This window comes from Myotis nattereri (genome assembly GCF_964212035.1).
Source record: "Myotis nattereri genome assembly, chromosome: 3".
Lineage (NCBI taxonomy): Eukaryota > Metazoa > Chordata > Mammalia > Chiroptera > Vespertilionidae > Myotis > Myotis nattereri.
The window spans coordinates 64,352,535-64,372,526 of NC_138077.1; positions in this window are offsets into that span (position 1 = coordinate 64,352,535).

Here is a 19,992-nt window from a genome sequence, read left to right on the forward strand (position 1 = left end):
GGGATTATTCATTTATTAATTTTTATATCTTCAGTTTCAGCCTGACACAGGATAGAAAGCATGTTGAATGAACGGCCTTTCAAGAAGTGAAAATAGCTACCACTGTGCTAAAGCACCCTGACAACTACTCAATTATTATTGGAGATATCTTTGAAAAGTGAACCAATAATATTCATAATTGCTAGTTATTTGTGTCAACTCTGTATCACACACTTAATGCTTAATGAATGTTATTATTTAATCTTCCCAACAAACATAAAGTATTATTATCCTTTTAAAAAAAAAATGAGAAAAACAAAGCTCAGAAAGATAAGAAATACCCCTGTGTCACACGGTTAATAAGAATAGATTTGGAATCTTGAGTCCTTCCATGTCTGTCTTTATTTCAATGACTGTGCTCTCTCCTTTACAGAGAAGCACCTGTGCCAAAACGTAAAGTAGAAGAGCACCTATGACACAGCCCTTAGTCTACTTCTATCCTAGCCTCCTGGTTAATGTGAAGGAGAGGAACATTCATTGGTTTCATATACCTCTGTTTATATTACATTCATAAAATCCCGATAGCATCATCAATACTTTCTATGTGCATCTATCTCCAGCTATTTTAGAAGGCATTTTGTCTGGGTCATTTCATCTAAAAAGATGGTAGAAGTAGAGACAGTCAGATATTTACACAGGACAAATAAGTCCTTACTATATACTACAAGCAATAAAATACTCATGGAACATTACTTCCCTGCAAGAGCTACCACTATAGCTTGCATCCTGTAAATGTGCTTCCCCCGTTCTCTTTAGGACTCAGCAAGACCCTGATCGCATGCCGATCACACACACAGAGCCTGATTCAGACAATTAAAGTTGTGATGTGCTTTTGCTACCTCAAAACTTGATAACTAAATGGTAGCAGTAGTTAATGTAGCATTTTATAAGCAACAGTGAATTACCCATGGTTAGTGACTAATAATAAATTAGTATGGTTATATTCAACAAAACACGCACACAAAAATGTCTACCAATGAGAGATCATATGACAAGTATGAAAGAGAGGAAGTTTAAATCAGGTTACACAAATCACAGAATAGGAAACTCAGGAACACTGATCTGCCTGCTCTCCAGAAAGTCTGTGAGTTCCTAGAAGATAGGGATTATTCATTTATTAATTTTTATATCTTCAGTTTCAGCCTGACACAGGGTAGAAAGCATGTTGAATGAACGGCCTTTCCTGAGTTTTCCTGAGTTTCCTATTCTGTGATTTGTGTAACCTGATTTAAACTTTCTCTCTTTCATACTTGTCATATGATCTCTCATTGGTAGACATTTTTGTGTGCGTGTTTTGTTGAATATAACCATACTAATTTATTATTAGTCACTAACCATGGGTAATTCACTGTTGCTTATAAAATGCCTCATTAACTACTGCTACCATTTAGTTATCAAGTTTTGAGGTAGCAAAAGCACATCACAACTTTAATTGCCTAGCTTCAGTGCATGAGCTCACAGTCTCTCGCCCATTTATGATGTAGCCATCACCACAGCAACGGGGCCCTTCGTGTACTCCTTCACTCCAGTTAAAGGACCAACTTGTCCTGGTTCTGCCGAGGACTTTCCAAATCCTAGGCTTTCCGTGATGGTAACTAGTAGGCGGAAAATGGCTCCCCAAAGATATCTGGATCCTAATCCCTGTAATTTATGAATATATTACTTTACAAGGCAAAAAGGACTTTGCAAATGTGAGTAAATTAAGGATCTTGAAATGGAGTCTCTGAAATTATCCAGAAAGGCTCCCATATAATCGCTGAGTCATTAAAATCAAAACATTTCTTTCTGCCTGTGGTCAGAGGGAGGTGTAAATACAGAAGAATGGTTACAGAAATGCAACACTGCTGGCATTAATTACAGAGGAAGAGGCCTCTAGAACCTGGAAAAGGCAATGAAATAGATTCTTCCCACACCTCCCAAGAGAAACACAGCCCGGCTAACAATTGATTTTAGCCCAATAAGATCTATGTTGGAATTCTGATCTACAGAACTGTAAAGATAATAAATATTTGGTTTAAACCTACACATGTGTGGCAATTTGTTATGGCATCCAACTCCTCTTGGTTTTCCCAGGACTATCCTGGTTTTAAAACTAAAAATCTCACATCCAGGGAGCCCTTCTAGATATAGGAAAACCAGGATAATTGGTCACTCCACCCCATTTCTCATCCCCTAGTATTGGGCTCTAAAATTCTCCATTAATACATAGGTACCCTTCAGCTGAAATTACCTGGCTTCCCAAAAGACGCCCTAAATCAGTAACTTAATATATATATTAAGTTACTAGTTATATAATATATATATAATATATATATAACATATATATATAATAATATATATATAACATATATATATAACATATATATAACATATATATATAACATATATATATAATAATATATATATAACATATATATAATATATATGTTAAGTTACTAGTTCTAGTGTATATATACACTAGAAGCCCAGTGCATGAAATTCATGTGTGGGTAGGGTCCCTAGGCCTGGCTGGCAATCATGGCCAATTAGGTGCCCCGCCTCTATGCCTCCTCTTTCCCTTGCTTCCTCAGAGCCCTGCTGCTGCTGCTGCTGCTGCTGCTGCTGGTCGCCCGCCATGTTCCACTCCACCCCCTGGTGGTCAGCACACATCATAGCAAGCAATCAAACTCCTGGTCTCCCAGTCAAAATCCTGAGGGGACACTTTGCATACTTTGCATATTAGTCTTTTATATATAGAGATATACAATTATATATATATAATTGATTTCAGAGAGGAAGGGAGAGGGAGAGATAGAAACATCAATGATGAGAGAATATCATTGATAGGCTGCCTCCTGCACACTCTCTACAGAGGATCCAGCCCACAACCTGGCCCAGGAATTGAATCATGACCTCCTGGTTCATAGGTCAATGCTCAACCACTGAGCCACTCTGGCCAGGCTAAAGCAATAACTCTTAAACATTAGTGTGAATCAGAATCATCTGGAGGGCTCCTTAAACAGATTTCTAGGTTTACTGTCAGAGTTTCTGATTCAGTAGGTCAAGAATGGAGACTGAGAATTTGCAGTTCTAGTATGTCCTCAGAACAGGCTGACTTGCTGCTTTGAGGACCAGACTTTTCAACCACTGTCCTGAGAGATAAAAACCTCTGGGACAACTGGGAACAGAATTTCATCAGTTCACCACATGCCAGGAATAGGTAAAAATGAGAAGGGTTTGTGGACTGATACCAATGATCAGATCACATCATGCACACAACTCTAGCATCATCTCCTTGATACACTAGAGCAGGTTTTGAAAACAGTTCTACTGTGATGTGGTGGGAAGATTGTAATCCCATTCCTGCCTTTCATAAACCACTGGACCCTGGGCAAGTTACCTACCACTTTGACTCTCAGAATTGGAGGTAATCCACTTAAGTGCCTTGCATGGCATCTGGCATATGACATATGCTCAATAAATGATAGTCATGCAAGAGGCTAGGCTTTTCCAAAATACCACTCACACAGATCATACAACCTAATGAGAATAAGGAAGGGGGAAAGTGGACATTTTCCTTTTGACCTTGGTGTAAAGATTTGAAGTTTTGGTTATACCATTCAAATTCAGCAATATTCCCAACATATTCTAATAATGTAGGTTTCTGGGATTCTCCTGACTCTTTTTCATTCATTTGAAAACATGTCTGAAGTACCTCTTATGTAAAAACCTTCCATTTAAATATTTTAGTCCCTTCTATGTCTACGGTTCATTCATTCAAATATTCAAGTATGTGTTAAGGACCCACACAGTATGCAGATATTGTAGGTACTGGCATTACAATGGACAAGAAGACAGAAAATATCTCTACTCTCATAGAACTTATTTTTTAGAGAAGGCAAACAGAAAATAAAAAATGGAAAGAAAAGAAGAGGAAAAGAAAAGAAAGTAAAAAAATAAAAAATAGAAGAGAAGAATAAGAATGTCAGTGGTGTCAAGTCCTTTGACAAGATAAAACTGAAAAGGGATCACTTTACAATAATAAGGTAGTCAGGTCCTCTATATGGATGTGGCACTTGATCTGAGATCTGAATAACTGGGTAAAAGTCACTGCAAATGGAGAAACAGATAGAAAAATTTAAGAAGAAATGAGCTACACTCAAGAATTAGCTAAAGGGAGGACATTGTGGATGAATATGGAGAGCAATGGGGAGAGCTATGAGATGGAAGGAGTCTGTGATTTTTTGATGCTGTTGATCTTGGGTTGGCATGGATTAGCTTCTGGCAGCAGGATGCTTTATCAGGCAGAAGAAAGTACCAATTTTAAGGTACATTTTCCATAGTTTCTTATATCCATTTTTCTGATGACTAATCTGGTTTCTGCTTGTAGTACACACTTGCTGTTATTGTCAGTCCAACATCTCTTTTTCCTCTTTTACTGGAAGAGGAAATAGGTATCCTCCTACTCTGGTTGGTTGGGGTGATATTTCAATCAGAATGTTACCCTAGCCACAGAGAAGTAAATAATACAGGAAAAAACAATCAGAAATTTTGCTGGGATTTTTCTAACTGAAATTGAAGGGGAACAGCTCTTTTTTCTCATGAGTCATGAAATTTTACAGACAAAATTCTGGGGCACCTTATAGATATGGTTTCAACCTCTTGGGGAGAGTTGGTGTTGAAGAATGAAAAGAAAAGAGAGAAGCTGGATTGAAATATGGGGAGACAAAGAGACTGGACCCACCCTTCCCCCACTATTACCAGAGTTTGGTTCCCTGGGACAAAAAGCTCCTTGTGGTTTAAGATAGCTTGTGTTGGGCTTTTGTCATTTCAATTCAAGGGTTCTTACTGTTACACAATTCATGGACATACGATAAACCTGGATGTTTCTCAATTCCAGTCTTCCTGGTTATTAACCACAGCTTCCCTGAACATCCAGCCTCTATCTATACCAAGCTTTCCTTGATTCTTCCAATCTTGGAAAGGGATATGACATAGTTGTTAGCACCTGAACTTTAAAGGAATACATTTGTGGCTGAACTCCAGTTTATTTCAGACTAGCCCAAATTACTTAACCAATCTGAGTTCCAGTTCCTTCACCTGTAAGGAAGTGGAAATAATGAGAGTGTTTACCCAAAGATAAGTACAACCCTCTTAAAGTTAAGGAAGTGGAGGTTAAATGAAGTGATGAAAGTAAGGCACTCAGCACTATGTCTAGTACATAGTCAGTCTTCCATAAATGGTATCCTTCATCATAACTCAGCATTCAGATGCTATCAGTGCCCCTTAACTTCCCTTTGGGGTCTGACTTCTGCTGCTGGAAAAATTGAATAAAATTGCTTCATCCTTTTTACCCTTACCTTACTGCACCATTGACTAACTTATCCATCACAATCTTTATTATTATTATTATTATTATTATTATTATTATTATTGACTGTGTCCATGCAGATTTAAACAAAACTGGGTTATGTGATCCCCAGTGCTGGTGCTGTGTGCTTGAGATCACTAATGCTAATTACAAGACATTGTGTCACTGTTCTGACATGAGAAACTGTGAGATTGGCCACACACAGATTTACAAGCTCATAGATTTTTGGAACTGAACTATGAAGCTATTCTACTGTTGGGAGTGCTGACAAGATTATATATGCAAAGCATTTGGTTTCCTTGAAAGACAGGTATGAGCAAATACATAGTAGAATTAATTATTGATTATCTGTGGGAAGGAGAAATGAGAAGCAGAGACACATACTTCTCTCTTGGCATATTTTATACTCTGCCTTGTATTGCAATTATTTCCCCTATCGAACTGCAACCTTCTTGAGATGAAGGGCATTGCCTTATGAATTGTTGTAGCCCCTATAATTCCTAGCAAATAGGAAGTTTCCAGCAATGTTGGTTAAATAAATGTCAAATGAATAATTAATCATTAAAAACAAAACAACATTTACTTTGTGTGGAATAAAGAATAAGCAAGTTATAAGACAAGAACAGACTTTGGGTTCAAATCTAAGCTCTTCCATTCATTGGTGTTATAAACTTGGGTCAATACTTGATACATTTGATTTTTTTCATCTAAATAATAGGAACTTCAGTGCCCACTTGGTACTACTGTGGTGAGAAAAAGTATAACAATGCTTGGGACTTCTCAATAAATAATAATGCAATTATTAATAGAATTCTAATGCTTCTAGTTATAGCTCAGATAGTTCTGTATGCTTCCTTCTGGTGGGCCACGTTAGCTCTCTGAACTGTCTTGATCAGATCCTTCCTTAAAATGGTCTCTTTTCCTCAATTACAAGGAGAGAACCTTGCATCTTAACCTAGTTTCCTTTCTCATATTTTAAATGCAATTAAATCAACATTCTAGGCCAAGTAAGGAAAAAAAAAACTTCACATTTACTGAACTACAACTGGGCATATTTCCTGCTTTGGTCAGACATTCCAGACACCTGCTACATCCCTTGGCTGTTCTTTTGCTTGTGGGGTTTTTCTAGGGTTGAGCTTGTTCTTAACAGACATCAAAGACCCTTGATGAAACATGGCACGTGTACTTTAAAATGCTCTTTAAATTGATTACTGGGCTTAAAATGTATAGAAAGCAATAAATCTGTTTGTGGATTCAACTCGAGGAGAAACTAGAATGATGGCACAGATAACTCACCCATAATTGCTCACAAGGTCCAGAAAACTCTCAACCATCTAGATATTTGTGCTTTGAATTAAGGAAAGGAATAAGGTATTTCTACCCCACCCTCCATAATGAATGTTTCATAAAACCATCAAATCATCTACCTTTTTATTCTAGGCCAATTTCAGATAATTTTTGGTGGTTTACTAATTGAAAAATTCAGGGTTTAGATAGTGCATTAGTAAGGGATGGAGGGCTCCCAGCAGCTTGGACTTAGAGTGTAGCTCATAAAAAGCAATTACATATCAATTGTAGGTCAACCCTTGCAGTCCAGTTCTTTTTGAACCTTATTAGTATAAAATAAGTCATTTTCTTCAAAATTGAAGTACCACACAAAAAAAACTTCCCTAGTGTCCCAGGGTAATAGACAATAGTGGAGAAGAGAATCTATGAAAACACTCCTATGTTTCTCCTTCGCTCTAAGACAATTACCACACAATACTTGTGACACTGGCTGTGTAGATCTTCCATATGTCAAAGAATGCTTTGACTCCTGTTGGGTCTCCTATAATCCAATTTAATTCTGACACTATCTACCTGGATCCCACAGAATGAGGACTCAGACTCACAAAACTGCCCCCACTTCAGACACATATGCTCAATATAGGGTTTCCCATGACCCCCTCTTAGGGTTTGATAATTTTCTAGAATGGTTCACAGAAATCAGGCAAACACTTGTCCACAATTACTGGTTTATTAAAAAAAGGATATCAATGAATCGCCAGATGAAAAGGTACTGAGGGTGAGGTCTGGAAGGGTCTTGAGCATAGGAGCTTCTGTCCCCATGGAGTTGACATGTGCCACCCTCCTGACATGTACATGTGTTCACCAGTATTTCTAGTACTTTGGGGATTTTTATGGAGGCTTCAACATGTAGGTATGATTGACCATTAACTCAATCTCCAGCCCCTCCACCCTTCCTAGAGGATAGGGAGTAGAACTAAAGTCTCAACCTTCTAATCATGGCTTGATCATTCTGGAGACAGCCTCCTCCCTGAAGCTATCCAGGAGGCCACCAAAAGTCACCTCATTAGAGCAAAAGACATTCCTATCACATAGGAAATTTTAAGAGATTTAGGAGCTCTGCATAAGGAACTAGGATTAAAGACCAAGTATTAGAACAAAAGAATTACAACGTTTTTAGCAGCTTTGTGCCAGGAACTGGAGATCACCAATATATTTTCCATTATTTCACAGAATCTAACTACTCTATAAATAAAACACCAAAAGCAGTGTTTGTGTGGATGAAATGGGAAAGGGGTTTATGGACTCTGCCTCTAGATCAATTCTTCAAAAGTCAGCCCCTTGTGAGTAAACGGCCAAATGACAAGCTAAAAGAATACACATTCTGCTTGGTTTTCAGACTTTCCTATATATTGGAAAGCATGGTCTTCATACAATGCTTTAAGAAACGTCCAATTTATTTCTGACCAAGCTCCTTTCTGCTATAGCTGGAGACAGTAGAAAGCGGGGTTATTTGGAAGCTGCAGGAGTGCTGAAGAACTTTTCCCATAGTCAGGAGTTCTATGACTTGATCTATCACAGTGCCTAGTACAATCATCATGGGTACAATTTGGTGATAGGTATCTATTTCCAGTTTAACTGCTGGGCACCACCCCCTTTGATCAACTACCCTTTTCAGGCTTCTAGGGCACTTCTGCTACCCACTGGATACACAAGAATCTCAACCTCAAGTGTCCATATGAATTCTAACCTCCTGCTATATCTGCCTATTTCCCCTAGACCACTTCCTCTTCAACACCCACCTCTCTTTGTCCCATGCCTTGGCACCTATATGTTTTCCAAAGTGAAGCTAGTTAAACCAATAAACCAAGTGTATTACTCCTCCCAGGAGGCATATTCATGAAATGGGAAATGGTTTAAGGAGGAACAATTTATAAATACTAAAATAATAAATGGCTCCCATTTATTGTACATCTAATACATATCAAGTACCATGAGTCACTTTACAGTCATTATTTCTATTCTGTAACACATTCACACAGGGGATATATTTGCCATTTTACGGAATGAAGAAATTAAAGCAATTTGTCTGAGGTCATAGATCCAGTAATGGATGAATCTAGACAATGATTCTGGGTCTATCTGGTTTGTTCTGATTCAACATATCTAACACAGGACTTTAAGTCCTAAAAAATAATAAACAATAATCACAAATCACTCCCAATGACATAATAGTAAAGTGATATAGGGATAAATAGGACGGACTCTCAATGATCTTGACACTACACCTTGTTGTAGCTTTGCATCTTCATCTCAGCATCTAGGCCCCGATCTAAACTAAACATTTTACTGGTCATTAATACCAAGGTAAACAGATGTAAAGAGGTCTCTTACTATCAATTCCCTGGAGATCTTGAACATAGGGTCTATCTACTTTCTTTAGTGTAGAAATAGGGATCTCACAGGATAATTCATAAAAGATTGAAGAGTCAGTTGAAAGAAAAGAATTCCACTGAGGCTGAGGATTAAGCTCATAGAGGTAAAGGTGCAGCTCTCTGTGAACTTATTGATGACCAGATCGGTCTAAGAAGAGAACAGGATGAGACCTCTAAGAAGATGGATTTTGTGATAGAGAGGTGTGAGCCAATAAATCCAGCAATGGTTGGTCTTCAAGTAATTCCCAAAGCTGAAAAATTTTGGAAGTTCTGTCCACTTAGGTAACTGCTTTTTTGTTTTATTGTGAAAAATATTCTTACATCCCTAGTAAAGCAGAATTTATTATACCCAAGACAATAATAATAAAAGTATCTCTGTTGACACTGTACTCCGGAAAAAAATACAAGAGGAAGAAGGGTATTTTCCCTAAAGGCAATGCTATAAAGAAGGTATCCAAAGAAATTAAGTTCTGCTCAAAGGGCACATCACCATATCCCCCTATTCACCATTACTTTGCATCCAACACCTTCCCCATTTCCTCACCCCTCCCACATACACAGTCTCTCTCCCCATCTTACCCAGTCAACTGAAATTCATTGAGCACCTTTTCCATGGAAGGCCTTGTGTTTGGTAACCATGAGAAATACAAGGATGCATGAAACACAGCCTTGGCTCTGTAGTATTTCCTAAACCCTTTAGAATCACAGAGCTGAAAGTAAAGTCCTTACAGTTGAATAGCATTTAAAACACAAAATTCTTGCAAGTATTTCAAAGTCAAACCTTTTATCAAGGATCCCATTGCAAAGTCTATGCACCTAAAAATAGCAGTTGCTAATATCCTGGGACCATGTTCCCTACTGACCACTTCATATGCATTCTGTTTTGTTTGTTTTTGTTAATCCTCAACTGAGGATATTTTTCCACTGATTTTAAGAGAGAGTTGAAGGAACGGGGAGATACAGAGAGAAACATAGATGTGAGATCAATTGGTATGATCGATTGGTTGCCTCTGGCACTCACTCTGACCAGAATAGAGGATCAAGCCTGCAAGGAGGTACATGCCCTTAACCAGAATCGAACTGGGACCCTTCAGTCTGCTGGCTGACACTCTATCCACTGAGCCAAGATGGCTAGAGTATCATATGCATTCTTTATTCTAACTTTCACAGTGACACTTTGAGAGAGATATTATTATTCCTGTTTTATAGGTGATAAAAAAAAATGAGGCCTAGAAAGGTTAATCAGTAATATGGTTAGAATATATAGGAAAGTCTGACTCCAAAGCCCATGTTAATATTTACTTTACTGCCTCTCACTTGCTTTATACCAGAACGCAATGAAAGCTTTGAAATCCTGGTGCAGAGTGGATCCCCTGTGCTTCCCTGACATCATAGTGGGCAGGATAGGCGTGGCAACCTCCCTTTGTATTCAACATTCAACAAGAGAAATTTTGGTGAAGATTTTATATATATATATGATACTAACTAAAGATATAGCCTAGAATTACAAAGTGAGTGGGGGTCAGTTTATTTTCTATGAACAATAGTAAAATAAATCCCTAAGGAAGTAGGACTGCCATATGGAGATGGCGTGGAACGGCTCATTTTTGGAGACTGTCACAATCAGCAGAAGGCAACAGAAGACCTTTTAATAGTCCCAAATCTGCCACTACAATAGTATGACTTTGGACAACCCACAGCCTCTCAAAATCTCAGTCCTCATCTATGAGATGACTATCATACTGCCTCCTGCAGGCCTGTTGTGGAACTCAATAGCTAAACATGCAAATCAATTAGCAAACTGCAAGTGTTCTTACAAAATAGGCTATTTTAAGTTTTAAGTTGTTTCCAGTCCATGGAGATTTCCTTTAAGCAAAATTATATACCCTGTTATGTCTGTCTCCCTGCTGCCCACTGTACCATTTTCTCAGAAGATTTTAATGTTCAAGGAGAGGATGTGAATTCCTTGTAATAAATCATTCAAACAAGTGGGTAAAAAAAAATCCACGGGAAAGAGACCAAGATGTCCAAATTGACAGCTAGTGTCGTCTATGACAGATGCTCAGAGCAGCACCTTCTCACCATGGACCTCAGGAATCCTGAGCCAGGTGTTTCCTCCTGGTTTTCATCTCTGCAGGCTGACTCTCAGGGAAAACAAACTCCTTCCCCATTTGCCTAAGGGGGAAAGATGCCTAATTATCATACTTCTGATTTCACTCTGGAAGGCTGGCACCAGAGCCTGAAAACATACACACACACACACACACACACACACACACTCCTAAGAATACAGACAATGACGGTCAGCACCAGCCCTGCCCCTCCCAACACCATCACTCTGAAACCAGGATGGAGACAGTCAGGAAGACAGTAGATGACTGGCAGAGAAGCTACTTGGACAGAATGCATACCCCTTGGGGCTTTGACCAAGCCTGTTTTAAATATTCCATTCACATGTATATTTCACCACTGCATTGACAGTTTTTCCCTGGTGAGCAGGCCCAATTTTCATATTTCTTTTGCTTTTAGAGAGCTTGCCTTGTAGGGAAAAGCTCCCCTCCCCGCATCTTGTCTGGTATTACTCCTGAGAACATGCCTGACTAAGGCTGTTTCCAGCTTCCATTCCCTGCCCCCTCCTTCAATTGCTTGGAGAAACTATACACGTGAAATCTCAGAAAATATTTCCTTTCCCTTAGGAAAAAGCAAGTTGAATGTTTTAGCAAGAAAAATCACTTCAAAAGCATTTGCTTCCTTCTACCCTCCCCCTCCACCAGCCTAAGAAGCCAGGAAATGAAGCCACCATCAAGGAGTAAACTAATACCCCAGGGATTGTAGTGAGGGGTGCTCTGTTGCATAAATACCAGGCCGCCGCACATTAAACGGAGCTGGTTTAGCCAGATCACAGGGCTTTGCTCCTGTTTCTAACCCCAAGGGCTCACATTACTCTGAGTGCCTGTCCACAACATCTTTCCCTCTGGTGTCTGCAGATTTCATCCATATGGTTTCCATTTCTCTTGCACAAAATGGATAATGTTGACCCTACTGAAAAGAAGAGGCTTCAAGTCAGTGGCATGGTACCTGTTAATAGTGTCACATATGTATGTACAGCTTTGTTGGTTCTGACCACAAACTACATTTCCAATATGGTTTCCATTTTTTCTTTCCCTCTCTGTTCCTTTCTTCCCTTCCTCCCTTTACTGCTACCCTTTTTCCTTTTTTTCCCCCTTAGGAAGGGTGGAAGTTAAGAAGGGATGGAAGAAATGAGAATCTGTAACTACAGTAAAATTATGATAATTTCTTTGAGATGACTGATTCAAATTAACTTTTAAGGCAAGGACCAACCTTGAGCTCTCTTTGGGAAAGACTGTATGTTTCTGTCACTGGATGAGAGGAAACATATGGTCCAGCACCATCAGCATCACCTGGCACTTGTTTAAAATGAAGAACCTTAGGTCTCACTCCACACCTACTGAACCAGAGTCTGCACATTAACAAGATCTCCAGTGGGTTTGAATGCAAGTTGAGGCTTGAAAAGCACTGGTGGGTGGGATGGCACAAATCACATTCACCTGTTAAGACATCTTTTCTTCACCATAAACCAACACTAAGTCACAGGAACCAATCTCTGCTTCTTTGTTTATAAAATTGCCAAGTTTAGCGGTTCCGCTGACAGTTTATACACAGGAGTAAGCACAGGCTCAGTGAGCTACATGGGGCTGAAATGTAAGGAAGTAGATATGACATAATTGTACTTAACCTAGTTATTAATTAACTGGAGAGGAACAAAGAAAGGGCCAAATAGACGCATACTCAGTAAAGTCTGGGTGACATAGGGAAGACACTTGTTTGTCAGTCACACCTGGGAGCATTTCATTGGCCAGAATGGGTCTGGCCACTGCAAGGGCACAACAACTGAGATACATAAGCTCCTAAATGAAAAAAAGTTCTCTCTCTCTCTCTCTCTCTCTCTCTCTCTCTCTCTCTCTCTCTCTTCTTGCTCTCATACCTCTGACTGCTAGCACCTGGCTCCTGGCTTGCAGGGCCCTTACACTCTGCACTCACCCACATGGTTCACAGTCATGTGGACCCCATACTCTCCTTTCAGTCCTATGACATCTGAGAGAGAGTAATAAAATGATGGATGGATGGATGGATGGATGGATGAATGGATGGATGGACAAATGAACATCTATTGAACATGGACACTATGTTAGAGTTTTCGTATATATTCCACTGATGCTCACAACAGTCTGAGAGCACACAGACATTCTGGAGTGGATGCAGTGATGTACCATTCTCTTTAGGAAGAATCAAGGACTTATTCTTCCAGCTACTGGAAGTGCTGCTTGTAGAAATCCTGAAATTGTCAGCCTCCTTTTGGGATTACTTTGCTTAAAAGATGCCATATTCAATGATTGCTCAACAGAAGCATATTAAGGTCAAGCTCTCTTATTCAACTCAGAATGGCTCTGAAGAGTCATCCCATGTGTATTTTCCATTGAGACTACATCAAAGATCCACTTGTCTTTCTGTTCACTATTGCTTCATTCCCTTTCCTTCCCTTCCCTTCCTTCCTTTCCCTTCCAGTCCATTCCATTCCATTCCAAAAGGATTCTTCCCACAAATATTTCCTAAGAAACCATCTGCCTGATAATCTCCATCTCAGAGTCTGCTTCCCAGGAAACTCAACCTGTGACACATCTTCATACTAATTTCCTATGCTTTGAGCCTATCTTGTCAAACATATCATTACTGAACACTATTGAGATCAGAAACAGACACTATCCTATTAAACCTGGAAGGAAATTTGGGGATCATTTAATTCAGCCACTTTATTTAATAGAAAAGATTCTGAGTTTAAGTAATCTGACTAACGTTATTTAATGGCAGAGCTAAAACCAAACCCTAGGTCTCATAACTAATGAACCAGTATATTTTCTATTGCACAGTGATGTTTTTCTAGAAAGAGAAAAGGCCTATGTCTACACCTGAAGAAGAATGTAGCACTCTTATCAGCTTACAAAGTTGAAGAACAACAAAGCATTCAATAAAAAACCACAAAACCTTGTCTTAGTTTGTGGCATGTTTCCAAAAATAGATACATTAACATTTTAAAATATTGCTAGTTTCATATTCTTCCTGATAAGTAACCAGATACATCAGTTTGGCTGGGTCAACCTCCATTTTTGATGACATATTTGGGTTGAAAGATAACCCAAAACAGATTCAACAGACTTATTTCTGGGCTCCCACAGGGCCTGCTGTAGTTAAATACAACTTCTAAGATACCTCAAATAATTTCTGTGAATATTCATCCTTATAGTAGGCAAAATAATTATAATTCAGATGCTGGGTTAAGACCTAGCAGGCCTCCAGGATGAATAATGAGGACTCCAAGAGGAAGATAAGAAAAGGGGAAGACACCTATGGTTCTTCTTAGCCTATAAATAGGACATGGAAACTTTTACTTTTATAGTGATACCACTGTAATTTAACCTAGTTTTGAATAAAAGGAAGGAGCAAAGACAAGTCCAAATATTATGGGATGCCATTTGTGCAGCTTTGCCAGGAAGCTATAGCCTAACACTCTCCAGGTCTATTCCCTGCAGATTGCTGGGGAAAGGGACTGGATAGGTGAAGAATAGACACATGCCCAGTAAAGTTTGAGTGAAATAGGGGCAGTACTTATCTGTCAGTCAGACCTGGGAACAGGTCATTTGCTAGAGTAGGCATGGCCACTGCAAGCATGGGAAAATTTGAGATACTGAATCTCATAAGCAAAGAAGTTCGCTCTTGTTTCCATTTGACTCCTGGCTTGTGGAACTCTCACACTCCTACATTCGCTCATATGGCCCACAGCCACGTGGACACCACACAACGGACTACTGGACTGCAACTAGCCTAATGCTATACTGGACCCAACTCCGCCACAGGATGGAAACTTTGGGTGCTGGCTTTGCTTCTAGCTCTACTGAATCCCCAGCTGTACATCTTTCAGGATTGTATTAAGGAAAATAAGATTTTGCAAACCCAGAGATATAATTCCATGAAAATAAAGCTTTCTACCACATCTAATCCTCCCAGGGGAGCCTCAAGAAATGCCAATTCCAGTGGTTCCCCAAGAACCCCACTCCCATAAGCAATGGAGAAAGACACCCATGCTTTTCTCTGATAAGAATAGCAGATGGTTTTAATAGAGTGGATAGCCTTGATTTTTTTACTGACCACATTGGATTATGATTACCCATTATGGCTCTATTTCTCCCACTAAACTATAAGTTTTTTGCAGGCAGGCACTGTGCTTTCTTACCTGAGTTCTGCATGTGATTAGCCCTGAATGAAATGTTTGCCAAAAACATAAATAATTAAATGGATAATCTCCTCATTCATTTTATGGTCGGTCTTCTCATTCTTTCCTCAAGATAATTGCCCATAAAAGTATTATAGAGTCTGAGGATCTTATAGAAGTCTATATCAGAGAGGAGCATTAAGACTTATCATGTGTTATCTCAATATGTTTTACATACTAGGAAAAGAAACCAGAGGGCTGAAATAATGATGACCTTATGCTATCAAAAGAATCATGTTTTGTTTGGGCTACTTGCCTAAAAGAAGTGAACAGGACCTAAAGTTTTATTAGCCCATACTTTTGTTACCTCTGCTAGGTAAGGATTTTCAGCTCTTTCTTATATTTTAAATCTCTCCATTAAAACTTGAAAATATGCCTCCTGGTCTGAACCTCGTGATGAAACTGGAGAAACTGGTACTAGCGTTACCTTTATAAACCTCACTCTACAGAATAAGGGTCTTCAGCCATTGACCCTTCTGCTTATGTGAAATGGGAAGGAGCGCAGCTGGGCTGCCCACCTCAAGTCTTATTAAGCAAAGAGCTAATCTGATCAGAGGCTTGGCCTAACTGAGGTTGATATGTTTCCTCCGGGTTTTGCTCTCCCAGAGGAGTAGGGGAATTGGCAATATAAGTGTTTTCACTGAGGGATGCCGAGATTTGCAATTCAATTCAGCAAAGGGGGAAAAAGGGATGGGCTACTGGGCTGAGGCTCATCAGGGGGTCACTGGGTTCCTTAGCAGCAGTGACCATTCAAAGGAGCAGCAGGTTGTGGATCTAGGGCAGAGTAAAAAGCCTCAAATGTATTCCCTATCATGCTGGAAAGAGGTGCCCCCTAGGAAATGGAGAAGATTGCATCATGGATTTGGTTAGCAGCAGGAACTGGCTAGGACTATGAAAATGCTCTGATTTTCTCAAGCATTCCATCTTCTATTATTTTTTTTTTTTTTGCTGTCAATTATCAAACAGGCTATCAAACCAAAGCCAGGTGGAAGTGGATAATCATAAAAATATCTTCAGCCTGTTATTATTTTTGTTTTTATGTCACCAGGTTCCAGAAATGTGCTTTGCATGAAAGTATTTTTATTGTTAGCATTAATTACACATCCCTGTAACATTAATTACGCATCTCTGTAACATTAATTACACATCTCTGTAATTAATGCTCAGAAGGTCATGCCAGCATAGAATTAGCAGTGGGTCCCTGACCTTAAATATCAGAATACAGGTGGGTTTAAAATAGAGCAGAGGTCCGGCACCCAGAGGCGTGTGAGCCCTCAGCAATAGAAAATGAGGAATTAAGAAACTGGAAGATGGGAGAGAAGTAATAGAGAAGCATCAAGTTGAATTGTGGATGAAAAGGGGCCAATACTAAAACTGACAAGCTCAGGTGAAGCCTGCATGATGGCCTTGCAAACTCAGTGACTTAAAGTAACCACATCAAATGATCTAAAATTAAAACTAACTAACTAAAAAGCAGTTCAAGGCCAGTAGTCATGTCCTAGGATGGTATTCTTCCCTAACAAAGGTCAATCTTCGCCTTAACTAAACCTGTCTGCTGTCTTTTTATTATCTAAGATAACATACCTGATAACATACCTTTGAAATATCGAAGTGATTTATAATTTCTTTCCCACCCTCCATCCCTCAAAGTACAACCACCACACCAGAGTAGAAACCACAAATCCTCTCATTGTTATTATCATGTTAGTTTTAACTGTGGACTATTTTATACCTGCCTACGTAAAAGGGTGTCTATTCCTTTCACTTGTTATCCAGTCTCAGATATTTTCCTGCATTGCTTTCTCCAGCCTTCCTAATCAATCACCAATGGATTTTATGTAACTCCTTAGCCCCTCCTCATCTTTCCCTTTGATTCTGATGTATAAAATAAGTGGTAAAACTGCCATTTTCTGGAGCATTTTCTCAATTCCTTGAAATTTTGCTTCTAGCAATTGTCATCAGTTTGGCTCAAAAAAAACTCATAAAAATTCTTACAGGTTTGGACAATTCTTACATTGACAGAGTTAATTTAATGTGAGAAACAATTTAGGGATGATTTCTATCCAAATTGTCATTTGAAAGAGAATTAAGTGGCGTAACATTATTACCTGATTAATATACCCAAGAGATCAAACATCATCTACATCAGACCAAACGTATCTATGATCATAAAATTGGAGGGACCAGTATTAAAATCCCTCTTCCTGGGATATCCTAACTGTACCCAATGAGACCAAAATGCTATAAACTGCAATAATTTTCTTAGGCAGAAAATGATACCAGAAATATCCAGAATATCCACACCTGAATACCACAAAGCAAGTATAATAAACTTAATTATGCCTAACATTTGTGTAACCATTTACATTCTTTAAAATGCTTTTGTGGACTGCTTGGCTTCTTTCTGTGACTGAGACAAGTATAACAGTATTATTATATCCATTCTGCCATGTTATCTCCTTTGCCTTACTGCCACATTAATTAGTTACAAAAGCTCCAGAGGCAAGCATAGGATCCAGCTTTGCTAATTAGTTCCATAGCATCGGTTTCATTTTAGCAGAAAGTCCAGACCTTCAATTTAGACATGTGCTTTTGGTATCCAAACCACATTCTATGCACAGTGAAGAGTCTGTCCACCATGACAGTTTATCCTCAGAAATGAGGACTCTCAGGACATCTGCCTCTTGTCACCATTGGTCAGTTCAATCAAATCACTGCAACTAAATACAGCCATAGGAGACAAAGAGGACCATCAGTGTTACAGTACAGGAGTTACAGTATAACCAGGTAATTCATAGCATGTTGAATCAGCCAAAATGAAGCCTGTTACCTTTCATCAGTGGACTTCTACATAATCAAAAGACAGGTCTTGATGCAATGACAGGGAAGCATAAAGGAGAGAAAAGCTGCCCTCACCTCATTTCTATTTTATGAGCTGCTAGGTAAAACTGATTTCTAGAAAAATCAATTTAAATAGTCATCTGCCTCTTGACCACTCAGAATGATTTCTATAGCCTTTACATTTATTTTTTATAATCTCTTTAAAAATATTTTTATTGATTTCAGAGAGGAAGGGAGAGGGAGAGAGGGTTAGAAACATCAATGATGAGAGAGAATCATTGATCAGCTGCCTCATGCATGCCCTGCTTTGGGGATGGAGCCACAACCCAGGCATGTGCCCTGACTGGGCATCAAACCATAACCTCCTGGCTCATAGGTTGATGCTCAACCACTGAACCATGCTGCCTGGGCCCTATTGCCTTTAGAAAAATCTCTCTGCCAACCAATAGAAGAACCTGGATAAAATTAATACATTCCTAGAAACATGTAATATTCCAAAACTGAATCAGAGAATCTGGATAGATTAAAAGAAATAAAATTAAAGCACTAATTTTTTTAAAAAAGAAAGAAAATAAACTCTCTGCAAACAAAAGTCTTGGACTAGATGGCTTCACAGGCAAATTTTACCAAATATTCAAAAAAGAACTGACACCTATTCTTCTCAAACTATTCCAAAAAATTAAAGAGAAGGAAAGACTCCCAAGATCATTTTATAAGGCCAGGATTTTCCTAATTCCAGGTAGACACTAGAAAGAAAGAAAATTATAGGTCAATATCCCTGATAAACAAATATGTTAAAATCCTCAACAAAATATTAGCAAACCAGATCCAGTATTCCACTAAAAAATATCATAGCTCTGGCCAGTTTTTCTCAGTGGTTAGAGTGTCAGCCAGAGGACTGAAGGGTCAGAGTTCTATTCTGGTCCAGAGCACATACCTCAGTTACAGGCTTGATCCCAGGCCCTGGATGGGGTGCCCGTGGGAGACAGCCAATCAATGTGTTTCTCTCATGTTAATGTTTCTTTCTCTCTCTCCCCACTCCTCCCTTCCCTCTGCTCTCTCTCTAAAAAAAAAAAAAGAAAAAATATCCTCAAGTGAGGATTAAAAAACAAAACAAACAACAACAACAAAAACCCACACAAAAAAATCATACACCATGATCAAATGGTACTTATTCCAGATGCAAGGTTGGTATAATATTCACAAAACAATGAACATAATACACCACATAAGCAAAATGAAGGATAAAAACTACATGATTATATCAATAAATTCAGAAAAAGAATTTGATAAAATTCAGTACCATTTATGATAAAAATTCTCATGAAAGTTGGAACAGAGGGAACATACCTTAACATAATAAATGTCATACATGACAAACTCACAGCCAACATTATACTCAATAGTCTAAAACAAAAAGTGTTGTCCCTAAGATAGGAACAAGACAGAGGATCCACTTTCGCCAACCTTATTCAACATAGTACTGGAAATCATAGCCATAGCAATCAGACATAAACAAGAAATAAAAGGCATCCAAATTGGAAAGGAAGAAGTAAAACTGTCATTATTTGCAGATGACATGATAGTGTTACATAGAAAATAATAATGTCTCCACCAAAAAACTAATAGAACTGCTATATGAATTCAGTAAAGTAGCAGGATACAATATTAATATTCAGAAATCAGTGGCA